The sequence below is a fragment of the Myxine glutinosa genome, chromosome 7, assembly GCF_964187855.1.
Source record: "Myxine glutinosa chromosome 7, kmMyxGlut1.1, whole genome shotgun sequence".
NCBI lineage: Eukaryota > Metazoa > Chordata > Myxini > Myxiniformes > Myxinidae > Myxine > Myxine glutinosa.
In genome coordinates, this window is record NC_136267.1 from 168,648,144 (window position 1) to 168,655,889 (window position 7,746).

The window sequence follows — 7,746 nt, forward strand, 5'->3', positions numbered from 1 at the left end:
CCAGGATTACAGATGGGATAATTCCCCCAGGATTACAGATGGGATAATTCCCCCAGGATTACAGATGGGATAATTCCCCCAGCATTACAGATGGGATAATTCCCGCAGGATTACAGATGGGATAATTCCCCCAGGATTACAGATGGGATAATTCCTCCAGAATTACAGATGGGATAATTCCCCCAGGATTACAGATGGGATAATTCCCCCAGGATTACAGATGAGATAATTCCCCCAGAATTACAGATGGGATAATTCCCCCAGAATTACAGATGGGACAATTTCCCCAGAATTACAGATGAGATAATTTCCCCAGAATTACAGATGAGATAATTTCCCCAGAATTACAGACGAGATAATTCCCCCAGGATTACAGATGAGATAATTCCCCCAGGATTACAGATGAGATAATTCCCCCAGGATTACAGATGAGATAATTCCCCCAGGATTACAGATGAGATAATTCCCCCAAGATTACAGATGGGATAATTTCCCCAGGATTACAGATGGGATAATTCCCCAGGATTACAGATGGGATAATTCCCCAGGATTACAGATGGGATAATTCCCCCAGGATTACAGATGGGATAATTCCCCAGGATTACAGATGGGATAATTCCCCAGGATTACAGATGGGATAATTCCCCAGGATTACAGATGGGATAATTCCCCCAGGATTACAGATGGGATAATTCCCCAGGATTACAGATGGGATAATTCCCCCAGGATTACAGATGGGATAATTCCCCAGGATTACAGATGGGATAATTCCCCAGGATTACAGATGGGATCATTCCCCAGGATTACAGATGGGATAATTCCCCCAGGATTACAGATGGGATAATTCCCCAGGATTACAGATGGGATAATTCCCCCAGGATTTCAGATGAAATAATTCCCCCAGGATTACAGATGGGATAATTCCCCCAGGATTTCAGATGAAATAATTCCTCCAGGATTACAGATGGGATAATTCCCCCAGGATTACAGATGGGATAATTCCCCCAGGATTACAGATGAGATAATTCCCACAGGATTACAGATGGGATAATTCCCCCAGGATTACAGATGAGATAATTCCCCCAGGATTACAGATGAGATAATTCCCCCAGGATTACAGATGAGATAATTCCCACAGGATTACAGATGAGATAATTCCCCCAGGATTACAGATGAGATAATTCCCACAGGATTACAGATGAGATAATTCCCCCAAGATTACAGATGGGATAATTTCCCCAGGATTACAGATGGGATAATTCCCTCAGGATAACAGATGAGATAATTCCCCCAGGATAACAGATGGGATAACTTCCCCTGGATTAGAGATGGGATAATTCCCTCAGGATAACAGATGAGATAATTCCCCCAGGATAACAGATGAGATAACTTCCCCAGGATTACAGATGGGATAATTCCTCCAGGATTACAGATGGGATAATTCCCTCAGGATAACAGATGAGATAATTCCCCCAGGATAACAGATGGGATAACTTCCCCTGGATTACAGATGAGATAATTCTCCCAGGATAACAGATGAGATAACTTCCCCAGGATTACAGATGGGATAATTCCTCCAGAATTACAGATGGGATAATTCCCCCAGGATTACAGATGGGATAATTCCCCCAGGATTACAGATGGGATAATTCCCCCAGGATTACAGATGGGATAATTCCCCCAGGATTACAGATGGGATAATTCCCCCAGGATTACAGATGGGATAATTCCCCCAGCATTACAGATGGGATAATTCCCGCAGGATTACAGATGGGATAATTCCCCCAGGATTACAGATGGGATAATTCCCGCAGGATTACAGATGGGATAATTTCCCCAAAATTACCGATGAGATAATTTCCCCAGGATTACAGATGGGATAATTCCCCCAGGATTACAGATGGGATAATTCCCCCAGCATTACAGATGGGATAATTCCCGCAGGATTACAGATGGGATAATTCCCCCAGGATTACAGATGGGATAATTCCCCCAGGATTACAGATGGGATAATTCCCCCAGCATTACAGATGGGATAATTCCCGCAGGATTACAGATGGGATAATTCCCCCAGGATTACAGATGGGATAATTCCCCCAGAATTACAGATGGGAGAATTTCCCCAGAATTACAGATGAGATAATTTCCCCGGGATTACAGATGAGATAATTCCCCCAGGATTACAGATGGGATAATTCCCCCAGGATTACAGGTGGGATAATTTCCCCAGGATTACATATGGGATAATTCCACCAGAATTACAGATGGGATAATTTCCCCAGGATTACAGATGGGATAATTTCCCCAGAATTACAGATGAGATAATTCCCGCAGGACTACAGATGGGATAATTCCCCCAGGATTACAGATGGGATAATTCCCGCAGGATTACAGATGGGATAATTCCCCCAGGATTACAGATGGGATAATTCCCGCAGGATTACAGATGGGATAATTTCCCCAGAATTACAGATGAGATAATTTCCCCAGGATTACAGATGGGATAATTCCCCCAGGATTACAGATGGGATAATTCCCCCAGAATTACAGATGGGATAATTCCCCTAGAATTACAGATGGGACAATTTCCCCAGAATTACAGATGAGATAATTTCCCCAGAATTACAGATGAGATAATTTCCCCAGAATTACAGATGAGATAATTTCCCCAGAATTACAGATGAGATAATTCCCCCAGGATTATAGATGGGATAATTCCCCCAGGATTACAGATGAGATAATTCCCCCAGGATTACGATGAGATAATTCTCCCAGGATTACAGATGAGATAATTCCCCCAGGATTATAGATGAGATAATTCCCCCAGGATTACAGATGAGATAATTCCCCCAGAATTACAGATGAGATAATTCCCCCAGGATTACAGATGAGATAATTCCCCCAGGATTACAGATAGTATAATTCCCCCAGGATTACAGATGGGATAATTCCCCCAGAATTACAGATGGGACAATTTCCCCATGATTACAGATGGGATAATTCCTCCAGAATTACAGATGGGATAATTTCCCCATGATTACAGATGGGATAATTCCTCCAGAATTACAGATGGGATAATTCCCCCAGGATTACAGATGGGATAATTCCCCCAGGATTACAGATGAGATAATTCCCCCAGAATTTCAGATGGGATAATTCCCCCAGAATTACAGATGGGACAATTTCCCCAGAATTACAGATGAGATAATTTCCCCAGAATTACAGATGAGATAATTTCCCCAGAATTACAGACGAGATAATTCCCCCAGGATTACAGATGAGATAATTCCCCCAGGATTACAGATGAGATAATTCCCCCAGGATTACAGATGAGATAATTCCCCCAGGATTACAGATGAGATAATTCCCCCAAGATTACAGATGGGATAATTTCCCCAGGATTACAGATGGGATAATTCCCCAGGATTACAGATGGGATAATTCCCCAGGATTACAGATGGGATAATTCCCCCAGGATTACAGATGGGATAATTCCCCAGGATTACAGATGGGATAATTCCCCAGGATTACAGATGGGATAATTCCCCAGGATTACAGATGGGATAATTCCCCCAGGATTACAGATGGGATAATTCCCCAGGATTACAGATGGGATAATTCCCCCAGGATTACAGATGGGATAATTCCCCAGGATTACAGATGGGATAATTCCCCAGGATTACAGATGGGATCATTCCCCAGGATTACAGATGGGATAATTCCCCCAGGATTACAGATGGGATAATTCCCCAGGATTACAGATGGGATAATTCCCCCAGGATTTCAGATGAAATAATTCCCCCAGGATTACAGATGGGATAATTCCCCCAGGATTTCAGATGAAATAATTCCCCCAGGATTACAGATGGGATAATTCCCCCAGGATTACAGATGGGATAATTCCCCCAGGATTACAGATGAGATAATTCCCACAGGATTACAGATGGGATAATTCCCCCAGGATTACAGATGAGATAATTCCCCCAGGATTACAGATGAGATAATTCCCCCAGGATTACAGATGAGATAATTCCCACAGGATTACAGATGAGATAATTCCCCCAGGATTACAGATGAGATAATTCCCACAGGATTACAGATGAGATAATTCCCCCAAGATTACAGATGGGATAATTTCCCCAGGATTACAGATGGGATAATTCCCTCAGGATAACAGATGAGATAATTCCCCCAGGATAACAGATGGGATAACTTCCCCTGGATTAGAGATGGGATAATTCCCTCAGGATAACAGATGAGATAATTCCCCCAGGATAACAGATGAGATAACTTCCCCAGGATTACAGATGGGATAATTCCTCCAGGATTACAGATGGGATAATTCCCTCAGGATAACAGATGAGATAATTCCCCCAGGATAACAGATGGGATAACTTCCCCTGGATTACAGATGAGATAATTCTCCCAGGATAACAGATGAGATAACTTCCCCAGGATTACAGATGGGATAATTCCTCCAGAATTACAGATGGGATAATTCCCCCAGGATTACAGATGGGATAATTCCCCCAGGATTACAGATGGGATAATTCCCCCAGGATTACAGATGGGATAATTCCCCCAGGATTACAGATGGGATAATTCCCCCAGGATTACAGATGGGATAATTCCCCCAGGATTACAGATGGGATAATTCCCCCAGGATTACAGATGGGATAATTCCCCCAGGATTACAGATGGGATAATTCCCCCAGCATTACAGATGGGATAATTCCCGCAGGATTACAGATGGGATAATTCCCCCAGGATTACAGATGGGATAATTCCCGCAGGATTACAGATGGGATAATTTCCCCAAAATTACAGATGAGATAATTTCCCCAGGATTACAGATGGGATAATTCCCCCAGGATTACAGATGGGATAATTCCCCCAGGATTACAGATGGGATAATTCCCGCAGGATTACAGATGGGATAATTCCCGCAGGATTACAGATGGGATAATTCCCCCAGGATTACAGATGGGATAATTCCCCCAGCATTACAGATGGGATAATTCCCGCAGGATTACAGATGGGATAATTCCCGCAGGATTACAGATGGGATAATTCCCCCAGGATTACAGATGGGATAATTCCCCCAGAATTACAGATGAGATAATTTCCCCAGAATTACAGATGAGATAATTTCCCCGGGATTACAGATGAGATAATTCCCCCAGGATTACAGATGAGATAATTCCCCCAGGATTACAGATGGGATAATTCCCCCAGCATTACAGATGGGATAATTCCCGCAGGATTACAGATGGGATAATTCCCCCAGGATTACAGATGGGATAATTCCCCCAGGATTACAGATGGGATAATTCCCCCAGCATTACAGATGGGATAATTCCCGCAGGATTACAGATGGGATAATTCCCCCAGGATTACAGATGGGATAATTCCCCCAGAATTACAGATGGGACAATTTCCCCAGAATTACAGATGAGATAATTCCCCCAGAATTACAGATGGGACAATTTCCCCAGAATTACAGATGAGATAATTTCCCCAGGATTACAGATGAGATAATTCCCCCAGGATTACAGATGAGATAATTCCCCCAGGATTACAGATGGGATAATTCCCCCAGGATTACAGATGGGATAATTCCCCCAGGATTACAGATGGGATAATTCCCCCAGGATTACAAATGGGATAATTCCCCCAGGATTACAGATGGGATAATTCCCCCAGGATTACAGATGGGATAATTCCCCCTGGATTACAGATGATAATTTCCCCAGAATTACAGATGAGATAATTCCCCCAGGATTACAGATGGGATAATTCCCCAGAATTACAGATGAGATAATTCCCCCAGGATTACAGATGAGATAATTTCCCCAGAATTACAGATGAGATAATTTCTCCAGGATTACAGATGGGATAATTCCCCAGGATTACAGATGGGATAATTCCACCAGGATTATAGATGGGATAATTCCCCCAGGATGACAGATGATAATTTCCCCAGAATTACAGATGAGATCATTCCCCCAGGATTACAGATGAGATAATTCCCCCAGGATTACAGATGAGATAATTCCCCCAGGATTACAGATGAGATAATTCCCCCAGGATTACAGATGAGATAATTCCCCCAGGATTACAGATGGGATAATTTCCCCAGGATTACAGATGAGATAATTTCCCCAGAATTACAGATGAGATAATTTCCCCAGAATTACAGATGAGATAATTTCTCCAGGATTACAGATGAGATAATTTCTCCAGGATTACAGATGAGATAATTCCCCCAGGATTACAGATGGGATAATTCCCCCAGGATTACAGATGGGATAATTCCCCCAGGATTACAGATGGGATAATTCCCCCAGGATTACAGATGGGATAATTCCCCCAGGATTACAGATGGGATAATTCCCCCTGGATTACAGATGATAATTTCCCCAGAATTACAGATGGGATAATTCCCCCAGGATTACAGATGGGATAATTCCCCCAGGATTACAGATGGGATAATTCCCCCAGGATTACAGATGGGATAATTCCCCCAGGATTACAGATGGGATAATTCCCCCTGGATTACAGATGATAATTTCCCCAGAATTACAGATGAGATAATTCCCCCAGGATTACAGATGAGATAATTTCGCCAGAATTACAGATGAGATAATTTCTCCAGGATTACAAATGGGATAATTCCCCCAGGATTACAGATGGGATAATTCCCCCAGGATTACAGATGGGATAATTCCCCCTGGATTACAGATGATAATTTCCCCAGAATTACAGATGAGATAATTCCCCCAGGATTACAGATGGGATAATTCCCCCAGGATTACAGATGAGATAATTTCCCCAGAATTACAGATGAGATAATTTCTCCAGGATTACAGATGAGATATTTCCCCAGGATTACAGATGGGATAATTTCCCCAAGAATTACAGATGAGATATTTCCCCAGGATTACAGATGGGATAATTTCCCCAGAATTACAGATGAGATAATTCCCCCAGGATTACAGATGGGATAATTCCCCCAGGATTACAGATGGAATAATTCCCCCTGGATTACAGATGATAATTTCCCCAGAATTACAGATGAGATAATTCCCCCAGGATTACAGATGGGATAATTCCCCCAGGATTACAGATGGGATAATTTCCCCAGAATTACAGATGAGATCATTTCTCCAGGATTACAGATGGGATAATTCCCCCAGGATTACAGATGGGATAATTCCCCCTGGATTACAGATGATAATTTCCCCAGAATTACAGATGAGATAATTTCTCCAGGATTACAGATGAGATATTTCCCCCAGGATTACAGATGGGATAATTTCCCCAGAATTACAGATGAGATCATTCCCCCAGGATTACAGATGGGATAATTCCCCCTGGATTACAGATGAGATATTTCCCCCAGGATTACAGATGGGATAATTTCCCCAGAATTACAGATGAGATCATTCCCCCAGGATTACAGATGGGATAATTCCCCCTGGATTACAGATGGGATAATTCCCCCAGGATTACAGATGATAATTTCCCCAGAATTACAGATGAGATCATTCCCCCAGGATTACAGATGGGATAATTCCCCCTGGATTACAGATGAGATAATTCCCCCAGGATTACAGATGGGATAATTCCCCCAGGATTGCAGATGAGATAATTCCCCCAGGATTACAGATGGGATAATTTCCCCAGAATTACAGATGAGATAATTCCCCCAGGATTACAGATGGGATAATTCCCCCAGGATTATAG